General features: G+C 42.4%; 1 protein-coding gene across 2 annotated transcripts in view; it reads left to right on the top strand.

Annotated features, from left to right (window-relative positions):
• The window catches only part of GPRIN3 (GPRIN family member 3), a 60,266-nt gene that overhangs the window by 16,813 nt on the left and 31,432 nt on the right, over nt 1-12,021 (top strand). The window contains exon 1 of one of the 2 annotated variants that reach the window (XM_068137358.1): nt 11,888-12,010. The exons of the other annotated variant lie outside the window; for it this stretch is intronic. The gene's annotated coding sequence lies outside the window, so the exon portion shown is untranslated. Of the gene's footprint in view, nt 1-11,887; nt 12,011-12,021 lie in introns of those variants that run through there. 2 annotated transcript variants of the gene reach the window in all.

Below are 12,021 nucleotides of genomic sequence, written 5' to 3'. Positions count from 1 at the left end.
TCCATTGTTAAAGGCAGATTCTTATCCATTACAAACTGATAATGACTGTTTCTTACATTATTACCAGCTGGCCTCACTGTGGTCCAGATGCTGGCTCAGAGCATAGTAGCAGGAAAAACAGGTGCAATTCTCTCATTTAAATCCAATATGGTTCTATCTAGGGGGCTGAGCATTAAAAAAGAAATGGGGAGGTCCAGCTCCTTTGAAGCAACCCGTCACACAGCATTAGAGTTAGGCATGCAAAACCTTAGCCTAGGCTGTACATGTAGCTCTGTGTTTATGTACATAACTACAGAAGGCAGTGGCCATAACAACTGAGAGTTCTGCAGTTTTTCATCTATGATATGGAAGCAGTAGAGGAAAGAGGATTTTTAGCTGCCTTACTATTTTGGCATCCTATTCAGTGATCACGTCTGGGATCTCACGTTAGCTGAATCTGATGATGAGCAGGAAGGCAGGACTAGTCCCAGGCCTTCAATTTTGGAGTGATCTCATCAGGGTGCCATCACAGCAGAGAGAAAGTGACAGCTGACTCAGAAGCATTTAGCAAAAATAGGGAAAAGATGAAGAGAAAGGTGCCATCACACAAAGGCTAAGGTCATTCCCAGTTGGAGCATGGGGAGATGTGAATTTGTGGAGACTGTTAAGGGTCTATATGTTTAACAGCAGGACCAGAGTAAAGAGAGGATTTTGTGGCCACTGTAGAAGTAGGTGACTGGGAGGACTTGGCAATTCAATTGGAGCAAAGCCACTGAGGTGCCCAGAGGGTTTTGCCATCTGGGAAACAGTTCTGTGCTATTTGACAAGGGAACACAGCGTCAGTCTGTATCCCTTAATACTCAGCAGCTGCTTCTTAAAAGCATAGCCGGAAACATTTTTGCCATGTGAATTCTGCTGTCTGGGCAAATGGGTGATTTCCCTTTGCAAAGCCCCAGGGCACAAGGCTGCCAACAAAGCTGTTCTTACATGAATCTGAAAAAGTATTTTCTCAGCATAAAACCCAAACCATGTCACTCCTGTAGTTTTAATATTTCTGTCTCCTGGGAGACAACAGAAATTAACACCTTAGGACCACATTCAGAGAAACCTGAGTAAAGAAGCATCACAGGTAGGGAGATCAGTCAGCTTTTCACAGTGAGAATGAGAAAAAGCTCCTCTGATGGATGCAGATGTGTGAGATACTCAGTCTGAGCTGGCTGGCTTCTCCCACATGCACCTGGTGGGCAGCAATGTTAAAGTCCAAGAACATCTGTCAAGCCCTCCTATCTATTAATTAAGGTACCATTTTGTATATGAATCGATTTTCAGGTGGCTGCTTCCCAAATACCAAACCTGCATTTTTTGTAATCTGTTGACTGATGATATGGCTATCACTCATTTTTCTGACTCTTGCTGTTTCATACAATACTAGCTCTCAAAATGCAAACCTAGACAAGTCCTCTTTGTCAGCTTAGGTGCTACAGTATTCAGATATGTCTTACTCCACTGCAAGCCAAGCAAAGAAGGAAAAAACCTCTGAAACCCCAGCAGCCCTCTTCTGCAGAGAACTATCTCCTAATAGCTCCCAATTCTGCCATTGGAGCTTCTGCCCTGCATTTATGGAGCTGTTTTCACAACTATCCTGTAAAGAGAACCAAGGCCCTAAAGGTTTGACTAACATCATGCAGGAGGTCTGTGGTCACAGTCAAATGGCTGAATGAATTCTGACTTTAGCACTGTCAGAATCCAGTGCCCTTGATCCAGCTTCAGTAATTTGTTAGCCTAGGAAAGGTTCATACCCAAATGCACAGCTTCAAAACACATTTCTATGCCAATTGGGAATGTTCTGTTGACTAATCTGTAGACTGTAGTGAGGCCCATGAGTGCATCTTTAACAAATTGTTCTAAAATGTTCAGCCCCTCAGGTAGCCATCTAGGTCAATTGTTTCTCTTTTACAGTTTGGGGGTCTGGGGAGGTTTTGAGTGGGCGTGGTTTGGGTTTGCTCCTAATGTGCTGGTGTTTTATTGATGTTGTTGGCAAGTGCTATTTAATGCCTTTGGGCTACACATACAGCATTGATCTTAGCACTCGTTAGCTACACATAATAGTACCAAATATGCAGCTAAGAAGAATGGCAAATAACAATAGTAAGAGATGCAGGCTTGTGTATTCTAGACTGTGTATTCTCTAAAATATAATCTTTCTGGAATGTGGAGAGTTTTCAGCACTATTAGTACTTAAGCACAATTGGAAGAACCATTCTTGACTAATCTCTACAGTGTTTCCTGAGATAAATACAGTGGAATTCCCAAATGTACAATGAAGTACATTGTAAGAATTAATATTTATTGCCTTACTATTACACTGTGGGCAAAAATACTGAAGTCATTTGGTCACACATAATACCTGACTTCATGTCAGGGAGCCAACAGTAAAACGCTTTTTATTCTTGTGCTGTTACCTGTAATATGCCTGAAATGCAAGAAAATTGCCTTAGCTCTGTTATCTGAAGGGAATAGAGTTTATGACTCCTGCAACAGCTTTATCTGGTAAGCTACATTGTAAAGTGCATTTGAATTCACAGTTAGGCAAGAAGATTAACATCTGTTGAGAAAAGCTTCGACACTGTCATCAAAATGAGAGGCTAGAATATCTTTTCTAGTAGAAGATGCCTCATATTATACCAGTTCTAGAGAGAAAGAACAGGACATGGCTGAACACAGGTGTGCAAATGATAGCTTGGGATAGAATTTGGAAAAAGAGAGGTTACTTAAGCTTGGCCTGTGAAACAGAATGTGTTTGAATTTAGCCTCAACATGGGATAAAAGGGGGATGCTACTCTGAGCATCTCACTTTGACTCCTCTTGAATGTTTTGATATGCCTTGAATGTTGAAGAGAAGTGACTTGCTTTCTCTTTTTTCTGTTGCCCCTCCAATCTTGTCACAGCAGTATTTAAACTGAACTTTCATGGAAAGGAACAATTCCACTGAAGATCTGAAATGTCACAGCTAACATTTCACCTAGTATCCAGGTCATCTCAGTACTAGGAAGTGTAGGAAGACATATGCTGCTGGATTGCAGCTGAACTTTGCAAATTGGCCCCTAATGCCTGTTCATTCATTCCTTCCTTTGTTCATTGTTCATGCATTCATTCATTTATTCACTCATTTCTAATGCTACTTATCCAACACATTCTTAGAGAGTAAAGACTGCAAGCCTCAAAGTGACACTGAGTATGAGGGCTCTTTAGCTCTGTGTAGCAATGTGAAGACTAGCACATGTGGTCAAAGCCAAGGGTGTGTGGTTGTGACTACTGGTAACGTGTACCTGTTGAACATATTTTCTTACCAGTGAATTTTGGAGGAGCATAATGAAAAGACCAAACAGCAAGTTGAAGTGCTTTTAAAATTAACAGCCTTCTAGAGCTGAGCTAAACTCACAGACCATCAGTTTCCGAGTTCAGAATGCTGCTAAATAATCAAGATGTCTGTCATAAAGCAATGTGACATTAAATTCCCATTAGATGTAGATGCAAAACCTATTTGTTTCCATGCTGAACACCATTCAAATATGTTATCAGTAGGCAAGATAATACAAAACTATTAGAATTACTTTCAGCTATTTCTCCCTGCTCCCTTTCCCTGGCTAACAGGAGTCTGAAGATTTTTAGCTCAAAGACAAGATCCAGATCTTCTGAACTTGTTTTAAGGGTTGTCGACTATATAAGGACAGTAAAATATTTGTTCATCTACCTTCTGTGACTTATTCCATTCTTTTTCTCCTGTCCACTGAAAACAGTAAGAAATTACCTAGAAATTTCAATGTCAGTTGTGTGGAACTCAAAGATAATTGTTGGTACTTGTACTTTGGAATAGAATAGAATAAAATTAACCAGGTTGGAAAAGACCTTCAAGATTGTCACATCAAACCCATCACCCAACACCATCTTATCAACTAAACCATGGCACCAAGTGCCTCATCCAGTCTCCTCCTTAACATCTCCAGTGATAGTGACTCCACCACCTCCCTGGGCAGCCCATTCCAATGACCAATCACTCTTTCTGTGAAGAACTTCCTAACACCCAGCCTAAACCTTCCCTGGTGCATCTTGAGACTGTGTCCTCTTGTTCTGGTGCTGGGTGCCTGGGAGAAAAGACCAACCCCCACCTGGCTACAACCTCCCTTCAGGTAGTTGTAGACACATTTCCTTAGGAATAACAGGAAAATGTCTTATTGCTCAGCAGCTATGAGACAGGTATCTTCCCATGAATCACTGAACCTTGACTAGCTCATGTTCTGGCAGGACTCCAGAGGAAAATAAATCTTTAAAGAACATGCAGGAAACAACTTACGATAACCACGCTGCTACCCCTCCACCGCGATTCACCAACAGCCAAAATGGACGTTGTTTTTTGGTCAAACTTGCATGGGAAACAGTGATGGTCAGTACTGCAAACAGCCCAGCTCAAAATGCTTCCCATAGGTTCACAGACCATAAAAATGTTGAGATCACACAGAATAGGCCCATTCACATCCCAAATGGATCAGTTCAGTGCTGCCCTGAATGATTCATGTCCTTACTGTTAGTGACAGAGTTGGATAGTTCTTGAAGCAAGAAAGGACTTCAAAGGGGGCAGTATGCAAGGAATAGTGGAAAATCAGCTAAGCAGAAAGAGTTACAGGGACAAAGAGGGAGGGAGAAACTCTCAGGCAAACCTTGTCCATTTGAGTGAAACTAAGCTGCTGTGAGCTCCATGGTGAACCCTGCTCTGGAGGAATCCACTGGAAAGCTGCAGTGTGGCCATTCAGGCAGCCTTCTGAACAAGGTGTCCAGTGTGAATAGACTGAGCTGTTTACAGCATGTGTGAAGGCTTAAACAGAAAATAATCCTGAGAAACATAAGACAGGGCCTGACCTATTTTAAACTGAGGAACTGTGAGATCAGTTGATTTGATCACGTGGAGATAGGTACTTCTGCAGTAAGGAAAGGAGCAAAAGAGGCAAAACAGTCTTTTTGAAAAGACTAAATTCAGCTTCAAGAAACAGCTACACTGAGCACAACTGAGCTACAATTAAGATGAGTTGGGGTTTTTTTTAGCCAAAAATACAGTTTCTATTTATTCAGATAAACAGAGCAGTTGTTAGCTGCTTCTGATAGCAACAATGTTATTGACTCACGGCAGGGCAAGAAATGTAATAGCTGCATGAAAAGGCCAAAAAGCTGAAAAGATGTTGACTTTTTTTAGATAAAATAACCTAATAGGTACATGACTGATAGATAGATGATGATAATAGGAACAACACAAAGAATGGCCAGGAGAAAGTCACTTCTTCGGTTTTTTTTCACAAAGAAGCACAAGCAAGTTTAAAGATGATAACCAGGAATGATGCCTCACAATGCACAGTTGCATCACAGACAGTTGAGGTCATATGTCAGGAGGATACTGGTGAATACATGCAGAAAACAGGAACACATGACTGGGGGATTTTTGGGTCTGTCAGATGTCTGGAATGAACGTAAGGTTTTCTGATCCAATGCAGTCTTGATGTATTTAGAGATGATATGGACAAGTCATTTCTTTCCAGGTTTGGTTGTGGGTTGTTGTTTTTTCCTGTTGGGCATCTGGTTCTAGATGGTGTATGTACACCATGTATATGTCCTTTTTTGGGGGTTTAATATACTCTTCAAACAATAGCCTCTCCTCCTCTTCAGTTCTTTTCATCTCCATTCCCTACCGCTCATGCTACTTACTCTCCATGCTTACACCTGCCCGTCATTTATCTGCTCACCTTACAGCACCTATTACATCTGGTTTTCATCTCACTTGTATGACTCGGAATAAAAGCCAGTATTGTAGGATTGGCAACTGTGAGCCATGAATAACCTTTGTAGTGGTCTAGGGAATGATTCTTTGGTAGCATGAAGAGACGTTCCCATCTCATGCAACAAAATATGAAAGCGTGGAAGCTGGCCTGCCAAAGGATGTTCCCCTCTGGAATAACACTTCACACACCAAGGAAGCAGGCAAAATTAGACTCTCAAGTAGAACAAACAGCTTCTTAAACTTGGTGCAAAGGTACAAGCTGTAGAGTGGTCGCACATCACAGAAACGTATTAGGAGAATATTTCATTTACATTTACCTTCAGCACTCACAACCACTCCTTAAAAGAAACCCTGAGGGATTCTTTTTTTCCCCCTGTAATTCTAAAACTGTCAAAAGGCTTTGGATATATACATTTGATATAATTTAGGTACAGACAGGGCTCTGAATCCAGAGCCCCCATGTGTTTGATAGCGCATTAGCCTAATTTACTGCTCACAGTAGGCAGTGGTTGTCGGAGCAGAGAGCTTTTCCAGTCGTATGATTTGACATCATTACAATTGAACATGCACCAGAATACCATGTGGTGAGTACGTAATAAATCAACTCATTATGCCTATAATCATTATGACTCTGTGTTGTTCCAGATCTCAGTTTTGTTGACATAAAAGGAGGTAAACAGTATAAATTACTGACTCATGGAAAGGTTTGTTTCCACTTGCTGAGAAGGGGGAAGGTTATTTTTTTGCGTGGCCTGTTTCACGTGTAGAATCACAATAATGAATATATAGAATAGGAGTTAAATGGGAACAGCAGAATGTGAAATGAATCGTACTCAAATGTCCTGCTTAGACACTAAGGGTGGAAAAGTGTCACAACACATTGACCAAAGATTGCCTTCGTACCAAAGGAATCACGGACTGCTAGAGGTTGGAAAGGACTTCTGAAGGTTATCTTGTTTGATTTCCCTACTCAAGCATGGACACCTAGAGCAGGCTGTCTGGGACCACATCCAGGTAGATTTTGTATACCTGCAAGACTCCACAGCTTCTCTGGGCCAATGTGCCTGTGCACAGTCACCCTCACATCATAGCTGCCTTCCAGACAGTTAGCCCCAACATGTACTGGTGCCTGAGGTTACTATTCCCTAGGCACAGGGCTTTGCTTAATGATTTAGGTTCCTGTTTGCCCATTTCTCCTGCCTGTTGAGGTCCCTCTAAATAGTAGCACGAGCTGGTGTATTGGCCACTCCTACCAGCTCCAGCTCAGATTTGCTGAGGGTACACTCTGCCCCATCAGCCAGATCATAAATGAGAATGTTTATTAACCCAATCTTCAACCCTGTGGTACACCACCAGTGGCTGGCCTACAACCAGATTTCCTGCCACTGATCATCAGCTTCTGGACGTGGCTGTTCAGCCACTATTCAGTCCACCTCACTGCTCATCTGGTCCATACTTCACCAGCTTCTCTATGAAGCTCTCAGGCAAGTCACTGTTGAAAGCCTTCCTGAAGTCTAGGTAAACAATAATCACTGCTCTCCTCATCCACCAATCCAGTCATTTCACCATAGACATTTACCAAGCTGGTCAAGCACAGCTTCTCTTTTATGAAGCCATGTTGGCTACTTCTGGTGACTTTCTGATCCTTCATGTGCCCAGAGATGGTTTTAGGTGCTCCATCACCTTCCAAGGACTGAGAGAGGCAGACTGGCCTGGGTCCTTCTTCCTGCCCTTCTTGGAGACAGGAGTGACATTTGTTTTCCTCCAGTTTTCAGGTACTTTAAGTCTCCATGAACATTTGAAAATTGAGAGTAGCCTTACAATGTCAGCCACCTTCCCTAGCACTTCTGGGTGCATTCCATCTAGGGAGTGTATGTCCAATATTCTCTAATCTGATCATTGTCCACCAGCACTATGTCCTCCTTGCTCCAGTTTTCTCCTGGTCTCTGGGACCCAGGATTTCTGAGGAATCATCTTGCTAGTGAAGAGTGAGATGAAGGCATTCTTACAGCCTTTTCCATGTCCTGTGCAACCATGTTCCCCATCTCATTTAGCAATGAGCTTACATTTTCCCTAGTCTTCTTTTTGTTACCTTTAGGCTTTAGAAGCCCTTCTTGTTGTCTTTGACGTCCCTAGCCAGATTCAGTTCCAGTTGGCTTCAGCTTTCTTAATTGGATGCCCTGACAATGTGACTGTATTCCTGACAGGTTACCCTTCCTTTCTTCCTCCTTCTGTACTCTTCCTTTTTGTTCAAGCTTGGTCAGGAGCTCCTTGTTCATCCATACAGGCTTCCTGGCATTTTGCCTGACTTCCTCCTCATTGAGATGGATGATTTTAGAGCTTAGAGGAAGTGATACTTGAGTCTTAACCAGCTTTCACGGGCCTCTCTTCCACCCAGGGCCTTTTCCCATGGAACTCTATCAACTAGGTTTCTGATAATGCCAAATTCTGCTCTCCTGAATTCCAAGGTTGATGCTTGTTACCGTCCTACTCCCTCCCACCATCTCATTGTCACTGCAGCTAGGGATGCCTTTGACCTTTACATCCCCAGTAAGCCCCTACTTGTTGGTGAGTATGAGGTCTTGTGAGTACCTCTCCTCAGTGCCTCTACTGTCACTTGGGTGAAGATGATGCACTCCAAGAACCTTCAGAAATGTGTTAGCCCTGCTGTGCTGTCAGTCCTGTATATATTGGGGTGGTTGAAGTTCCCCATGAGGACCTTCATAGCACAGTCATAAGCAAAACACTGTCAAGAGGTGCATGGTAAAGGCTGAAGACATTTTCACAACCCTGGAGAAATTCACATCCTTACATATTTTCAACTGAAATTTGACATAGCTGCCTGAGGTATAACAACTAGCATATGGATTCATAGTGATTTAGAACTGCTGTGAAACAGATACACACCCCAAATACTGAGTTCCCTCACAATGGCATACAATTTGTTCCATGCAGTTTTCATTATATCTTTTTTTTTTTCCCCCTAATGTTTAAGTGAAACATTCTTAAAGTAACTATGACCAACAAAACCTATTCTTTCTAGTCATAAACTGTGTTAACAGTCCCAGTCTAATGATCCAGGAGTGTCATTACTGTGGCTGAAGAGTGCATCCATTTGTGAGATGTCCAGTACAGCTCATTAGGTATGTGAGTGGTAAAGGGAGAGCGAGAGGCTGTGTAACATATGGAATGAATATTTGCTCTGCTCTGTTGGTTCTATGGAAAGTGCATGATCACAAAACACAAGCATCACCTCACCTCGTGTATTGTTTTCTTCCTCGGTAGATCTGTCTCTAAAGGTACAGCTGCTGGCTGCAGCTATCATATCAGCTATCACTCAACTCAGCTCCCAGTCCCAAATGAACATGTCCATCCATTCATTCATTCATTTGGGTTTTTATATTAATGAGAAGCAAAAGTCTAAGTGTCTTCACAAAACTTTAAATGTTAAATGACTGTATTCACAAGTGTGATCTTCATTGCTCTTTCTGACCCAACCTTCAGCTGGAGTATTGCCTGCAAAAAGTTTTGCTTTGATTTACTTTTTGAAGTATTTGTAACTCCTTTTCCTAAAGCCATGAAAGGTGCTACATTTAATAAAAAGTCTTCTACAGAATTGCATTTGGCATCAGCATCATCCAAACTGAAAACAACTGGAGAAGTATGGTAGAAGCAGTGCAATAAACAGCAGGCCTCCTCCACGCCAAAGTAAACTGGCATGTCATTGCTGAAGTAAATGGAACTACGCTAGTTCAGGCCAACTAGACATCTTCTCCACATGCTATATATAACAATACTCATTAAAAAAAATCAGCTCTATTATTTCTTCAGCTACAGTAAAGAACTTTCTTTTAGCCAGATGGTGATAGAGCTTGAAGATGAGATTTTAAAACGTTCTACAAGAGTCTTCAAAGGCCCTGCAGAAGTATGGCTGCCATTTCTGGTGACTAACTGTAATTCTGGCAGCTCCTTCAAAATCCAGGCTCCTGTTACCCAAAGCTCTGCCCTATACATATCAAAAGATAATCCCTTTTACAGTTAAATTTATGCTTTCACTCTGGTCAGTCTTAGCAAGTTTAATTCTTTATTATTCTTTTCATTATTGAGACTTATGCACATACTTAATTTTAAGCATGATCCATTGACTTCAGTCATGGAGCTAAGCATGTTTAAAGATAAGCAGCCATCTACATGCTCCCCTCAGCAAGAATGCTGAGGCAGGTTATTTCCTCCAGGGCAGGGAAGGCTGCTGTGGAAGGGAACAGTGTTAATGTTTTTCAGTGACTTGGACATGGGGAGAAGGATGCAGAAATGAAAAGATGACAGTGAGTGTTAAAGCTACATTGAAGAAGTCTGACTGACTTGCACAACTAGGCAACTACTTAACCGAGTGCCAAACCTGTGAGTTTTGTATCTCAGACTAAAGGGGTTTACTCACAGAGAGAGTCTCTCTTTAAAATCCTGGTAAGGAATTTTCTGGTTAGGAAAATTTAGAAAAACTGAACTAATCATAACTGTCCCTTGCTGAACAGACCCTGGTGAAGCAGGTCTGCTGAAGTCCTTACAGCAGCAAAGTCTATAACTGCCTACAGCTAACTCTTCATAAATTAAAAGTACAATTGCTGACAAAAGGAAATTGCATCATCCAGCCTTCCTTCTTTAACAAAATAGGGGAAGTTTTACTGTGGTAATGTTACTGGCAGCAGGATTAATTCTAGGAAGACTGGCAGTTTTTCTTTAAAAATCCATAATTTAGCAGAATAAGAGGAGCTGAACTCTGTTTGCCAACCTGACCTTGTATTCCTGACTCATGCACGAGCAGGATGAGGACTGGACTCCATACAGCCCTCCAGAGCACCAGAGAATGAAGTAGAGAAGAGCTACCAGGAATCCCTGGCTGCACTAGTGCTGTAAATCTTTCCCTTTCCCTGATAGTTTGATGTTCTCTTCATTCTCCCTGCCCCTCCAGTGAGGTTCTCTTGTGCTTGGTGTGTTCAGGATCTTTAGAGTACTTCCAGTTTGGTTTTGGCACATGTGAAAAAAGTGGATATTGTCGGTATTTAAAATAGGTAGTTTTCCTGTGGCTAAATAACTGCCATAAAGCCATATTCAGGAATGGTTATTATATATGTGTTGATCTCGGTGGCCATTGTTGGAGAAGAAAGTATACATGCAACAGTAGAAAATGTAAGACTTTTTCATGACCACTTAAACCATGAGTCAAAGAGATTTCGGATCAATAACTGAGCCTGACAGTATTTTTTAGAGCAGTGAACAAAATATGGATCTATTCATATGGATCAAGAGAAAATGATTTATTAATACTTATGATGATTAGAGAGTTTGGTGTTTTGTCGGGGTTGGTTGGTTGGTTTTTAGGTCCTCTCTTCCATATTGCAACAGAGTCCTCCTCACAGCTTCTCCTATAGTTCTGGAAATTCTGCTCCTCTTTACCCCTGAAAAGATGTAGGAGAGTTAAAATCTCAGTTGAAAACCTGTGCTTAACTTGTGCACTGCAGAACCATTTCCTGTGATTGCAGCAGAGAGAGAGATAAAATTCCACACTGGTGGGAATAAACCGAAATTAGATTAAAGATTTCCAGACAATTAGGAGTCGTGACCCAAAAAGTCTTTTGCTACTATTATTTTTGCTAGGATCTGGGCTTTCTTTGCTTACATCTGGGGGGGGGGTTTCCGCCTTTTTTTTTTTTCCCAGGCAAACAGGGCAGCGCTTCATACAGGAAGTCAAATTTGCCTATCGAAAACAACAATCCAAACTGAAGGCACTACAAGGGCTGATCTGCATTTGCGTACACTGCAATTCCCCGAGCAAATCTGTACGAGCCTGCAGCCAAACGGCTCATCAGGTGCCTCGATAGCTGTTTGTAGGCAGCTTCCTCAGCTGGCACAAGCGGAACTAGCAAAGGTGGTCGGAATCTGCAGCTGGGATGTGCTGTTCTGGGTCTTCTGCTGTGCAGAATCTTAGCGTGTAGTTGTTTTAAGAGCAGGAAAGAACCGGCTGGTGCAGGAGGCAACGCAGAGCAAACCGCGGCTCACTGTCCGGGCTCTGGCACAGCTGCTGAGGGGCCCTTGCTCAGCCCCGTGCGCCTGATGGAGGGCAGGAGCCTCCCGTTCCCGGGCTATAAAACCCGGGCGCGGCCCGAGGTGTGGCTGGCGTGAGCGGGGGTAGCTCCCTGGACCCAGGTAGGTGCTCG

The sequence above is a fragment of the Melanerpes formicivorus genome, unplaced genomic scaffold (genome assembly GCF_026170545.1).
Source record: "Melanerpes formicivorus ecotype bairdi unplaced genomic scaffold, bMelFor1.0.p_v2 SCAF_4, whole genome shotgun sequence".
Classification (NCBI taxonomy): Eukaryota; Metazoa; Chordata; class Aves; order Piciformes; family Picidae; genus Melanerpes; species Melanerpes formicivorus.
Note: the sequence above shows the minus strand (reverse complement) of the source record. Positions and strands in the feature narration are given on the sequence as shown.